Source organism: Saccopteryx leptura, chromosome 2 (assembly GCF_036850995.1).
Source record: "Saccopteryx leptura isolate mSacLep1 chromosome 2, mSacLep1_pri_phased_curated, whole genome shotgun sequence".
In the NCBI taxonomy this organism is placed as follows: domain Eukaryota; kingdom Metazoa; phylum Chordata; class Mammalia; order Chiroptera; family Emballonuridae; genus Saccopteryx; species Saccopteryx leptura.
Window position 1 is genome coordinate 224766941 of NC_089504.1, and position 14482 is coordinate 224781422.

The window sequence follows — 14482 nt, forward strand, 5'->3', positions numbered from 1 at the left end:
AGCCACAATGAAGAATCAGTGCTTCTCATCTCTCTCCCTTCCTGTCTGTCTGTCCCTATCTGTCCCTCTCTCTGTCTCTCTCTCTCTCTCTCTCTCTCTGTCTCATACACAGACACAAAAAAGTATACAAGGGTCCTGAAACCATAGTTTGTGACCACTGGAGATGAAAGCACAGGTAAGATTTTATTATGAGGCAGCTCCTGAGAAAATACACTTCTCTGATAACAATATGTAAGTAAAACCAAATCAATTAGGGAAACCAGACTGTCAGCAAGCAGCAGCCTGTAAGAACAAAGTAGTAAAGTGAAAAATGAGGAAGGGTGGACTAACAGTGGCGATAGAAAGAAAAAGATGAATCAGAGAGTATTTTGGAGGCAGAATCAACAGAATCCAGCAACTAACTTCAGAATCAGAAAGAAAGAGTCCAGGCTTGCAAGGCTAACCTGTCACTGCCTGTCCACCTAGCAGGCCTGGAGACAGGTACTGAGTCTATTCTATATAGTCCCGTGCAGCTTAACAACAGGGATAAGTCCTGATAAATGAGTCGTTAGCCAAGCTCGTCGTTGTGTGAACATCATAGAGACACTTATACAAACCTAGGACAGCACAGCCTACTACACACCTAGGCTGCATGATGTAGTCTCCTGCCCAGGATACCAGCCTGTACAGCACATTACTGTACAAACAACACGAGAGTAAATCAAGCACAAGAGAACACACTGCCACCAAGAGACTCATAACCACGGGACATATGAGGCTGCTGCCCACATAACACAACACATTGTTTATAGCAAGCTTTCTTTTTACTAAGTAGAAAGAGTACACTCTAAAATAACAACAAAAATGGTACAGTAAGTATATAACCGGTAACATAGCTATTTGTGTCATTATCCAGTATGCTGTACTATACATATTGTATGTGCTGTACTTTTACACGACTGACTGGCAGCACGGTGGGTTCGTTTACACCAGCATCACCACAAACTTCATTATAGTACGATGTCACTAGGTAAAGGGAATTTTTCAGCTGTCGTACATGGGGTCCCATTATTGACCAAAATGTCAATGCAGCACATGGCTGAATATAGATGTATATAGACAGTCTATAGTCAGAGTATGAGTTCTAACAACAGTACCCTGACACCAACTGGCTGCCCTACAATTCAATTCAGTTCTGACACTGATTACCTGGAGTTAATGCAGACTCCAACAGGAGTGTTAATGCAGTCTCACCTGATGTCAGCTACAGTCCTGAGTACCTCCAAGGAACCAGCATTTCTGCTCAGCAGGCTACAAAGTCAAAGCATCCCTCAACTGCCTCCTAGGTTCAATAATTTATTAGAAATGACTCAGAACTCAGGAAGGAGCTACACTAGTGATTACAGTTTTGTGATAAAAGACACGTCTCAGGAATAATCAAATGGAAGAGGCTCACAGGGCAAAGTATGGGAGAGGGAGGTGCAGAGCTTCCATGGCCTCGTGCCCTCTGTGGAATGCTGAGTCCCACCGTTCCATATATCGAAAGGTCCACCAAACCAGAAGCTCTCTGAACCCCGCCGTTATAAGATTTTTATGTGGCGTTTCATCATGTAGGCATAATTGAGTAAATCACTGGCCATGTGACTGAACTCAATCTCCAGTCCCTCTCCCTTCCCAAGTGATGGCAGACAGTTGGGGATGGTGGTGCCAGTGGTGGGGTTGGGGTTGAAAGTCACTTCATTAGCATAAACTCAGATAAAGGGGCTCATTTTGATTAAGTATGACATGCCTACCACTCAGGAAATTCCAAAGGATTTAGGGGCTCTGTTTCAGCAGTCAGGAGCAAAGATCAACTACGTATTTTTTTATTATATGACAAAGTATCTTACATAGTTATTGATCGAGCAGAGAAAAGGCTGGTTGGCAGAAAGGTGGTAGGCAGACTAAGTTTTAGAGACATTGACTCTGAAGAGCCCAAAGAATACAGCAGGGAAATGGTTAGAACTCAGAAGAAAGGATAGTGCTTCAGGTATGCAAAGATAATAGGATTTATTCACAGTAGCTAAAACTCTCAGAGTAAAGATGACTGTCCTGGAAGAAAGTGTGGGGCCAAAAGAGGGTAGGAAAAAAAGCTGTAGGGACAGCAACATTTAAGAATAAGGATTTCTCGATGGAGACTAAGAAGTCCTAGACTTAAGAGAGGGGAGAAAACAAAGTATAGGGCACAGAAAACCAATGAAGAAGAGTGTTTTTAAAGAAAGAACTTGCTGAATGTCACAAAAACTTAATAAACAAATGCATGGACATTGTGTATGGGAATCACGTAGGGGCAGAGGCAAAATTATTATCAGCAGTGTTACCTCTCGGTTCTTGAGTTCAGCAAAAAAAGAATTCAGAGTCAAGATGGTGCAAGAGGAAATTTATTTAGTATGCAAAGCCAAAGTACACTGAAAGAGAAGATCTGAATGGCAGAGAGCTGCTGGCTGTTTAAAAAGAAAGGCACAGAGGCAGAAGAAATGAGCCAGCTGGGCTGTGTGGACTCAAGAAACAAGTTAGAGGCAAAAGAAGGGCCCTTGAGTTAGACTGGGACAAGCTGCTGCTGTCCACTGCTCCCTTGGTTGCATGTGTCACTGGGACACTTAGAGCTAGGAGAAAGAAAGCAAAGATATACACCTGAAGAAAGATGTGTGTGCTCTAGAGAGAGAGAGAGAGAGAGAGAGAGAGAGAGAGAGCGCACACACTGGGTTCTTTGTCTTTAAGGGTTTTATCTGTTTTCTAAGGCAGGAATTTTAGGGGAGGTCTCAGGGGAGGGTCTCAATAGAATATTCATCAGCTTTCCAGGTGCGTCCTTTAACATGCTGATATATCAAAAAGAGCATATAGGTCATTCTCATCAGTTTCACCTTCAAAGAATGTCACCAGGCCTGACCTGTGGTGGCACAGTGGATAAAGCATCCACCTGGAACGCTGAGGTCACCAGTTCAAAACTCTGGGCTTGCCTGGTCAAGGCACATATGGGAGTTGATGCTTCCTGCTCCTCCCCCCTCCATTCTCTTTCTTTCTCTCTCTCTCTCTCCTCTCTATAAAAATGAATAAATTAAAAAAAAAAAAAAAAAGAATGTCACCAAAGAGGGCCCAGGACTGAGGTGGGTCTGCCTCAGCATGGTCTGGAATGTGTAAAATAAAACTCTGTGATTTATTATCTCCCTGTAAATTGCTTGGCCCGTTTGTTTACCCATCTGTCTCAGTTTCCCAATTCCACTTACCATGGAATTTTCCTAGCTTCTTACTATCCTGCCTCAGAAATAGACTGCCACAGGTGTGATAAGGTGTCAAAGAACTGTAAAACTTAGTATTGGCAATGCCATTTTAAAGAGGAAAGGTCAGGCTTCTTGCCTCCTCCTTTCTGTGGAGAATGGAGGGAGAAGAATGCTTCCTGGCTTAGAAGGGCAACTGGGTCAGATAAGTCATAATTTAACTGCAGAGCAAGGAAGATGGAACTTATCTAAGAATCCCTTCACTTCTCTTTTCTTAAAAGCCTTTAGAAAAAAGTGTTTATGAACATTAAGAATTCCTACACTCTGACTCACCCTCCCATCCTAAAGTTATGAGAGTAACGTATACCTCTTTTTTTTTTTTTGTATTTTTCTGAAGCTGGAAACGGGGAGAGACAGTCAAGACAGAATCCCGCATGCGCCCGACCGGGATCCACCCGGCACGCCCACCAGGGGCCACGCTCTGCCCACCAGGGGGCGATGCTCTGCCCCTCCGGGGCGTCGCTCTGCCGCGACCAGAGCCACTCTAGTGCCTGGGTCAGATGCCAAGGAGCCATCCCCAGCGCCCGGGCCATCTTTGCTCCAATGGAGCCTTAGCTGCGGGAGGGGAAGAGAGAGACAGAGAGGAAGGGGGGGGGGGTGGAGAAGCAAATGGGCGCTTCTCCTATGTGCCCTGGCCGGGAATCGGACCGGGGTCCCCCGCACGCCAGGCCGACGCTCTACCGCTGAGCCAACCGGCCAGGGCCAACGTATACCTCTTGACCAGGGGTTGGGAACCTTTTTGGCTGAGAGAGCCATGAACACCCCTATTTTAAAATGTAATTCCGTGAGAGCCATACCACGTCCCATGTACATTACGCATTATCCAATAAAAATTTGGTGTTGTCCCAGAGGACAGCTGTGATTGGCTCCAGCCACTTGCAACCATGAACGTGAGTGGTAGGAAATGAATGGATTGCAATACACGAGAATGTTTTATATTTTTAACATTTTTTTATAAAGATTTGTCTGCAAGCCAGATGCAGCCATCAAAAGAGCCACATCTGGCTCGGGAGCCATAGGTTCCTGACCCCTGTTCTAGACAAAGGGATCACAAGCTCCTCCTCACCCACCCCAATTGGTATGTAATTTGATCTATAAAATCAGCCACAGAATGGTAGGGACTTGCTACGTGATTTCGGATTGTGCCCTGTGTAGCTAGCCGGCTAATTAATAAACTCCTCAAAAATTCATCTGGACTTGGTGTCTCTATGTAACCCGTGGATTAAAGTACAGTACTTTACAACACAGGTAATAGGAACAAAGACAGCCAACACTGACTACTCTTCCAAGAAATATGGCTATTAGAGGAAGGCGTGAGAAGCCAACAGTTAGAGGGAGCATGGTGTCAAGTGAGGCAATCGTGAGCAGATGTGATGGAAGGAGTAGAAGAAAGGAAGACACAGAAGACACAGGGGACAGAGAATGAGCATAACTGAGATTGGGGCTTTTAGATAGACGCCAAAACCTTTTTCCATGCCTGCAAAGCCCTCTATGAACTGGACTTACCTCTCTCTCCAACTTCCTTATGGCAGCCACAGTGGCTTTCTTTCCAAGTACATGATGCTCCTTTATGCTCCGGGCCCTGTTCGAATGCTGGCCACCCACTCAGCCTGGAAAACAACTACTTTCCCCTCTCTGATTAACTCCTATGCATGCATACTCAGATCCCAAGTAAATGTCACATCTGGACTCTAGAACTAAATTAGATCTTCTTGAATGCTTTCTGTTGGTCAAATAAGTTTGTAAATATGATATATAGGTTTGCTCGCATAATATAGTTTGCATTGAGTGTGGGGGGACAGGCTGTAAGCAGGCAGGGTCATTATAGCCTAAGGCAGGGGTCCCCAAACTTTTTACACAGGGGGCCAGTTCACTGTCCCTCAGACCGCTGGAGGGCTGCCACATACAGTGCTCCTCTCACTGACCACCAATGAAAGAGGTGCCCATTCCGGAAGTGCAGCAGGGGCCCAGATAAATGGCCTTAGGGGGCTGCATGCAGCCCGCGGGCCGTAGTTTGGGGATGCCTGGCCTAAGGCTTAGCATTAAGACTAAGGCTTTTCCACCCTTTTAATACTAAGATCTTTTCAAAACCAAGCTTTTCCCCACACCCTTGTCTGCTGCATGATGTGGGGTAGTACACTCTCATGAGGAATCCCATTATGCCTCAGATAAGTGACTTTGTATCAGAGACTTCCTTGATTGTATATTGGATTAAAGGTTTTGATTTCTACACTGTAAAGTGGGGAAGAGGAGCCCATGCTGGAGGAGAGCAGAGAAAGACCACGCAGAGGAGAGGAGAAGCAGCCAAGATGGCAGAGTGCTGAAGGAAAGGCCAGTTTGTGCAGAGAGAAAGAGATGGGGAACAGTGTAAGGTCGGTGGATGAGGGATAGTCATGTGGGGAACTCAGACCCACCCACTTTGGCTGGAACCACCCACAATCAAGCCTGCCAAAGGAAGCTTCTCAGGAACCATTTGGAAAGAAGCGATCGTCTGCCAGCCAGTGAAATTTCACCACGTCATAGTAGCTCCACTTCCCTAGAGGGACCCTTTAAATATCTCCCACGCGGTTTAATCCGTGCAACTTCCCTGACCTCCATCTCTCCTCCATCTTTCTTTCCTTGGGGCCAGGGAACCTTGCCGGGCGGGATGTGCGCTCTGTACTCAATAAAGCCATTTACTTATTCCACACTTTGCAGCTCTGGCCCCGTTCCTTCCTTCTCGGCGGGGAAAAATGCCTTACAAACAGAGGTGGATAAGGCTGGTGACGTAGAAGAAACCTTTGATTCTAGGAAACTCGAATAAGTCAGTGGCTTTGGGAGCCCTGAATGGGAAGGGAAGTATTTTCCCACTGTGTGTATTTCTTGCCGCTGGTTGCAAGCTAGGATTAAAGGTAATGGCCCACCAGTTCTTGGCTCTGTTGTTTCATTACCATCTGTCCGAATCAAATGCAAATCTGCATGGGCCAGGCGGCTGTGATGGTGGCTGCAGCTACTAGCTTTACACTTCCTTCATAGCACTTACAACATCTGGGCTCATTTAGTTATGTGATGGGGCAAACATAGGTCTGTTGGTTGAATAAGTTTGTAAATATGATATATATGTTTGCTCACTTATACTTTGCATTGGATGTGGGGACAGGCTGTAAGCAGGCAGGGTGCTTATAGCCTTAGGCTTAGTTTTAAGCCTAAACTTTTCCCCACACCCTTGACTGTTGCATGATAGGGGGTGGTACACTCTTATGAGGAATCCCATTACGCCTCAGATAAGTGACTTTGTATCAGAGACTTCCTTGTTTGTATACTGGATTAAAGGTTTTGATTTCTACACTATAAAATGGGGCAGACCGGGAGCTTGCTCTCTCTTGGTTCCTGAGATTAGCATTAGAGAGGAGAGCAGAGAAAGGCCATGTGGAGGAGAGGAGAAGCAGCCAAGATGGCAGAATGCTGAAGGAGAAGCCAGTTTGTGCAGAGTTTGTGTAGAGAGAAGGATATGGGGAACAGAGGTGAATAAGGCTGGAGAGGTACAAACCTTTGATTCTAGTAAAACTCAGATAAGTCAGTAGCTTTGTGAGCCTTGAATGAGTGGGTTTTAGAGCCCAGTGTGTGTTTTTACTTGCCGGCCGGGTACAAACTAGGATTAAAGGTAATGGCCCACCAATTCTTGAATCTGTTGTTTCATTACCGTCTGTCCAAATCAAATGCAAACTGCATGCGCCAGGCGGCTGTGATGGTGGCCGCAGCTACTGGCCCTACAATGTCTGTCCCAGTAAAATATGGAGTGAGGACAAGAACCTCACTACTGTCCTTGCTCCTACCACACACAGCAGTCAAGCAGGATATAATTGTGGCACACCTGTAGGGACAGATCCCAAGAGAATGGCACTAAGTCTTAGAGGAAACAGAAAAGGACAACACCTAGAAACAAGGAGACACACTTTTTCCTTCTCCCTCTTATCTCAAGAAGCAAAGAGTAAGTGTGGATAAGACAGTACAAGCACTACCTGGGGCGTGGGCAGCAAGCCCTGACAGAGGGCAAACTCCCTCCTGAGAGCCACAGTTTGACGCCTCTGGAGAAGAGCAGGAAGGCTTAAGGAAAGAGGCAAATTTGGTTCAATGTCCGTGAGGAAAGGAAAGAAAGCTGAAGAGAAATATGCAGCAAAATACAGCTAAATAGGTAAGGACAAAAGTGCATATCCGTATGGCCTTATCCAGCTGTTGGCAGCCCAAATACAGGAAACAGAACACAGATAATTGAGCCATTCTAGCAATGGAGGCCTGCAGGGGGGAAGTGACAGGATAACAGAGCAAGTAAAAAGCTGAAACCACCCACCCTGAGATCCCAAGGGCAGGGAAGAGGAAATGAACTAAGAGGAAACGATAATCTGAGATAAAAGGAAGAAGGTCCAGGAACTAGAGTATCTGAAGGGAACTGCTAAAATCAGAATGTGGGAAATATCATAAATTACGCTACTGAGATGTCATTTTAAAAGTAAGTACAACTACTGTTATCTATCTCTTAGAACAAAATATAAAGAAACAAAAAAACAGCCCATGCCCTTCTGAAAAAGGCCAAGTTGCTATCTTTCCTGGAATCCTAAACAAGAAAGCAAATGGCTGAAGAAAGAATATCCTTTCCAACTCCAACTCTTCCACACTGTGCGCATGTTTTCCCAGCAGCTCTAGATGAACTTGAAGTTAAAAGGCTTCCAGATATGAGCCCAGAGAGAATGCTGACACACCTTTAGGCACTAAAATAAAATCCACAATTATAAGTCATTAAACTCATACAGATGTCTACAGTCCTAAACTACAGGTGATCTGACCAGATTAACAGATGAGTCTCCCAAACTTCATTCTACCTAGAGCAGTGTTTTTCAACCAGTGTGCCGTGAGACATGGTCAGGTGTGCCGTGGGGAAATTAAACATGGGTCCCCAAACAACGGCCTGCATGCCGGATACTGCCCGCGGAGGCTATTTATCCGGCACGCCACCAGCCGCCTCCATCCAAACATAAACATTCCCCTCACAATCTCTCCAGCTATCAGCAACAGGAAGAGTGGAGGCACAGCAAAGGCTCACTGACCAATCACTTTCTAGGATTCATCCCGACCCCTAGTGATGAACCAATAGTAGGCCGCCTCTCATCCACACCCACGAAGGTCCCCGCTCGGGCTGCCGCACACTTGTGGCTGTGGTGAGAAGTTGAAGCTGCTACTCCTCCCTATGGTCCCGATTTCTAATCCTGGTCAGGACTGGAGGTAAATGTTGCCACCACTAGATGAAGCCTCAGCCTCAGCTGGTTATGTCTATCCTGATGGTGTAAATAGATATTTGACCTTTTTCTTTTTAAAAGAGGCCCCCACAGAGGGTGATATACAATGCATCACAATGTTATCTATATTGTATATGGCCTCCTGAACGGTCATCTTCTTAAAGAGCTCAAATCTCTATATACACCATCAAAACAGACAGAACCAAGGCCCCTGCACCCAGCTGAACATGGGATTTGAACCCACAACCTCAGGGAGAACTCTAGTATTTATTAGAATCCTTACCTAGAAAGCAAATTTCTCAATCTGACAGTAGAGATGCTCTGAGGACTTATGATGTTACAAAAGTACCTAACATTTTTCTAAAATTGATTTTGTCCAGTCTCTATATAGAGTATTTGCCAAATTGATTTGAACCCACAACCTTAATGAAAGCTCCAGTATCTATTAGCGGGGCTATATATATGAGGGGATACATGGGACTGTATATATGAGGGGTTAAATGGGACTGTATATATGAGGGGTTAAATGGGACTGTATATATGAGGTTACATGGGACTGTATATGAGGGGATGTTACATGAAACTGTATATATGAGGGGGTTATCCTTTTTTATTTAACTTTTTTTTTAATAAATGTAATTTATTTAAACTTTAAATAAATTCTAACAGAGTGTCATTTTGTGTCATTTTGGTAGGTGGTGTGCCCCAGGATTTTGTAAATGTAAAAAATGTGCCACAGCTCAAAAAAGGTTGAAAATCACTGACCTAGAGGAATCACAGAATAGTAAAACATATTTGGTTTCAAAATGAATGAGAACAAATTTTGTGGGCAGCACGGAAAGCATTTAAATTTAAAAAGCAAACTGTTGGAATCCATGGGAGTCCAAAAGACCAGAGTAACAGGCTTTATTGAAAGGAAGAAAGGAACCCTGCTGGGCACCTGGAATTCCTCTGTCTCAGGGGCGATAGTCCAGTAAGGGTGAGGTCTGACAGATAAGCAGAACATCAAGAGGGCAATTTGGAATTCACGTATCTATCACAAACTTTATTGAGGAGAAAGTTCACACATAGTTTTTGGTTGCTTTGATGTCTTTGTGTTGTTTTATTAAGGCTATCATTAAAAAAAAGTGGTCATGCCTGACCAGGCGGTAGCGCAGTGGATAGAGCGTCGGACTGGGATGCAGAGGACCCAGGTTTGAGACCCTGAGGTCACCAGCTTGAGTGCGGGCTCATCTGGTTTGAGCAAAAGCCCACCAACTTGAACCCAAGGTCGCTGGCTCCAGCAAGGGGTTACTCGGTCTGCTAAAGGCCCCTGGTCAAGGCACATATGAGAAAGCAATCAATGAACAACTAAGGTGTTGCAATGCGCAATGAAAAACTAATGATTGATGCTTCTCATCTCTCTCCGTTCCTGTCTGTCTGTCCCTGTCTATCCCTCTCTCTGACTCACTCTCTGCCTCTGTAAAAAATAAATAAACAAACAAACAAACAAACAAAATTTAAAAAAGGAAGTCACTAATCCTGGCTGGTTGACTCAGTAGTAGAGCTTCGGCCCAGCGTGTGAAAGTCCCAGGTTTGATTCATGGTCCTGGTAAGGGCACACAGGAGAAGCGCCCATTGTGCTTCTCCATCCTTCCCTATCCCCCTTTTTTCTCTCTCTCTCTTCCCCTTCCACAGCGAAGGCTCCATTGGAGCAAAGTTGGCCCGGGCACTGAGGATGGCTCAGGCGCTAGAATGGCTCCAGTTGCAACATAGCAATGCCCCAGATGGGCAGAGCATCGCCCCCTAGTGGGCTTGCCTGGTGGATCCTGGTTGGGCGCATATGGGATTCCGTCTCTCTGTCTCCCTGCTTCTCACTTCAGAAAAATACAAAAAAAAAAAAAGAGGTCACCATTAGCCCCTTCCCATATGCATATGATCACTGTAGATAATGAATGAGTGTGTTCTGCCTCACAGAATTATTTCTTCTTGTAATTGATCCCACTTCCCTGCCTTTTAATTACAGTTTAGGTACTACCCTCACAAACTGGTACAAAAGGACCGAAAGGCCCCAGGACAGGCAATAAGAATTCTGCATTCCCTGGCCTTGGTGATTGGTTCAAGCACATGATCAAGCCAGGCCAATTAGAACTCTTAAGACTTTGGTATGAGAGTCAGTACATGCCCATTTTTCTTAAGATACCTTGTGCTTTTCCCACTTGCAAATGAAAGGGTGAGACAAATACAACTATGAATAAGGAAAACTGTGGCATTAAACTTTGTCCTCCTTCTCACTACTACAATCCTGTCCTTTTCTTGGTATCAATTTTCTTTTTGTTCCCCTCCCCACCCAACTCCTTAGGCTAGTAGACTACTTAAACTTAGCACTGAGTGGCCCTGGCCGGTTGGCTCAGTGGTAGAGCGTTGGCTTGGCGTGCGGGAGTCCCGGGTTTGATTCCCAGCCAGGGCACACAGGAGAAGCACCCATCTGCTCTCCACCCCTCCCCCTCTCCTTCCTCTCTGTCTCTCTCTTCCCCTCCCGCAGCCAAGGCTCCATTGGAGCAAAGTTGGCCTGGGCGCTGAGGATGGCTCCTTGGCCTCTGCCTCAGGCTCTAGAATGGCTCTGGTTGCAACAGAGCAACGCCCCAGATGGGCAGAGCATCGCCCCCTGGTGGCCAGAAACTCAATTCATAAAATAGCTATTTTATTTTATCTTTAATTTTTATTTATTGATTTTAGTGAAAGAGGGAGAGTGAGAGAGACAGGAACATTGATCTGTTTCTGTGTGTGCTCTGACCAGGGATCCAACCAGCAACCTCTGCACTTCGGGACGACTCTCTAACCAACCAAGCCATCTGGACAGGGCATAAAACAGCTATTTGAAAAATTCCAGGCCCTGGCCGGTTAGCTCAGTTGGTCAGAGGTCATCCTGAAACATCAAGGTTGCATGTTGGATCCCCAGTCAAGGAAACATATGGGAAACAATCAGTGAATGCACAATTAAGTGGAAGAACAAATGAATGCTTCTCTCTCTCTCTCTCTCTCTCTAAAATCAACAACAAAGAATGATTATCTCAAAAATTCATTTCCATCCTGACTGGTGGTGGCACAGGTGATGGTGAGGTCAGTTTTGAAACCTTGTGGTCACCAGCTTGAGTGCAGGCACATCAGGCTTGAGTGCAGGCTCAACAGCTTAAGCATGGGATTGCCGGCTTGAGCCCAAAGGTCGCTGGCTTAAGCAAGGCATCACTGGCTTGGCTTGGGCCCCCTCCACCACCTCCCTGCTTCCCCAGTCAAGGCACATATGAAAAGCAATCCATGAACAACTGAAGTGATGCTACTACAAGTTGATGCTTCTCATCTATCTTACTCTCCCCATCTTCAAAAAAAAAAAAATTCATTTCCAGGGCTCTGGCCAGGTAGCTTAGTTGATTAGAATGTCGTCCATACAAGAATCAACCAATGAATGCATAGATAAGTGGAATAACAAACTGATGTTTCTCTTTCTCTCAAGCAATAAATAAAAACTTTCCAAAAAATAAAATAAGAATCCATGCCCTACCCCAATAGCTTGGTTGGTTAGAACGTCTTCCCAAAGCAGAGGCTGCTGGTTCAACCTCTGGTCAGGGCACATACAAGAACAGATCAATGTTCCTGTCTCTCTCTCTCTTTCTTCCCCATCCTCTTTCTCTTTCTCTAAAAATCAATAATAAATTCTTTTTAAAAATTCATTTCCAAGCCCTGGCTGGCTGGTTCAGTGGTAGAGCATCGACCTGGGATGTGGAAGTCCTGGGTTCAATTCCCAGCCAGGGCACACAGGAGAAGCGCCCATCTGCTTCTCTGCCCTTCCCCCCTTTCCTTCCTCTCTATCTCTCTCTTCCCTTCCCGCAGCCAAGATTCCATTGGAGCAAAGTTGGCCCAGGCACTGAGGATGGCTCTATGGCCTGGACCTCAGGCACTAGAATAGCTCTGGTTGCCACGGAGCAGCAGCCCACAGCCCAGATGGGCAGAGCATCACTCCCTGATAGGCATGCTGGGTGGATCCCGGTTGGGTGTATGTGGGAGTCTGTCTCTCTGCTTCCTCGCTTCTCACTTCAGAAAAATAGAAAAAAAATAAATTAAAAAAATTCATTCCCATTTTTTAATATTTGTTCACCAAGAAAGGTAAACAGAAAATCCTATTCAGAACCTCAACTAATTTAATGTTTAAAAAGTTAAATAATTTGCCCTGGCCAGTGGTGCAGTAGATAGAGCATTGTCCTGGAGTGCCAAAGTTGCTGGTTCAATATGAGGTCACTGACTCAATCCCAAGGACCCTGGATGAGTCCCCAGGGCACTGGCTCCACCCCAAGTTCACCAGTTCAAGCTTCAGTCAGGGCATGTATGAGAAGCAATCAATGGGTCCACAACTAAGTGGGACAATGAATTGATGCTTTTCTCTCTTTCTCTCTCTCTCTTTCTCTCTCCCTCGCTCTCCAAAAAAAAAAAAAAAAAAGGTAAATAACTCCTCATCTTTATTTTACACTGTTTATTTGATAAATAATGACAGTAGTTTATGGGGTTCTTGTTTCTTTAGAAACTCAAAAAGTTTACACATATCATCATTCATCTCACCCCATCTCTGAAACCTCAAAGAGTAAATCATGTCCTCTCAGTAAAGAAAAAGTACAAGGCTGGTGTAATGCCGGTGGCAGAGGTCAGGCAGGTTCACATTGGATTCAGGCAGATGGTAAAGACACTGCAGAGCCGGAAAGCATTGGGCCATTCTGTTTAATAAAGTCTCACAATGGTGGACGAGCACACAGGCAGGGGAAACCGCCTCTCAGCCAAAAGAAGAGCAAAATGGTCCCTCACAGTGGCAGGCAGACAGGCAGGCAATCCACACATCTGCAATCCCCAACCTCTCAAGCACAAGCACCCATAGCCTTATATAGACCATACACACATGGCAGAACCACGTACTCACGCACTAATCAGGCAAAGTGCTTGCAGCCGGTAACCCCGCAAGCAAGCCTAACACAGTTGCCCCACAGCTGGGTAGAAATGTCAAAATCCACAGATAACTGAAAGTGGAGTCAGTTCAACATTCTTCTCTTGCTCCCCAGTTCACTCCCACATGACAGCTAGAGTGATTGTTTTAAACAAAAGCAAATCATGAAAAAAAAAAGAAAAGAAGAAGCAAATCATGGGACTCTGCTTAAAACTCACATTAGCATCCTACTTCCACTGACCCTAACTAAAATCCACCAGGCCCAGCCTTCTTCATTCCTCACTGTCTCTCGTGTTCACTGCACTAGGGTGACACTAGCCTCTAGACACACATGTCCTCAAACATGAATCTATTCAACCTGTCAACAAGTAAAAGCTGAGTATCCACTGTGAAGGTGACCAACTTTTTTACAATGAAAAGGACAAAAATAAATTGAAGAAAACAATATCATAAACATTTTATTCACTGCAATAATAATATACTATAATATGATAAATGCATAATAAAAACATTTGTAATATTTTATATTGTAATTATGCTTACAAGCCTATTAATGTTTAATAAAAATTGTAAGAAAAATAATATCTAAATGAGTACTTTTCCATTAAATATTTTTGTCAATATATCTTGTAACAATAGATTGTAAATATCTGAACAAGAAATATCCTTCATATTGAATTTTATGGCAAGTGCTGCAGCTAGATTTCTCACTTGTCCAAAAATCATTAGCAATTGAAAAAACTCTTTCAACTGCTGCATTAGTTCCAGGGCAGCAAAATGTAAATTGAACAAGAATAAATAAATTTTCACATGGAAAATGTTCATTTTTGAAATGGCTGAATATTTTCACCCATCTTTTATCAAAAAATTTTGACATGTTCATTTTCCCATTGTATTAATTTTTCAGAACTTAAATATACATTCAGTCTTCTAATTTCTTCAAA

General features: G+C 44.5%; 1 protein-coding gene and 1 non-coding gene across 7 annotated transcripts in view; one reads left to right on the plus strand and one right to left on the minus strand.

The window, feature by feature from the left end:
• The window catches only part of ITSN1 (intersectin 1), a 232559-nt gene that overhangs the window by 202654 nt on the left and 15423 nt on the right, over window positions 1-14482 (minus strand). The window lies entirely within an intron of this gene.
• On the plus strand, window positions 12287-12362 carry TRNAP-GGG (transfer RNA proline (anticodon GGG)). Its single transcript has one exon. It is a non-coding gene; the product is annotated as a tRNA-Pro (tRNA).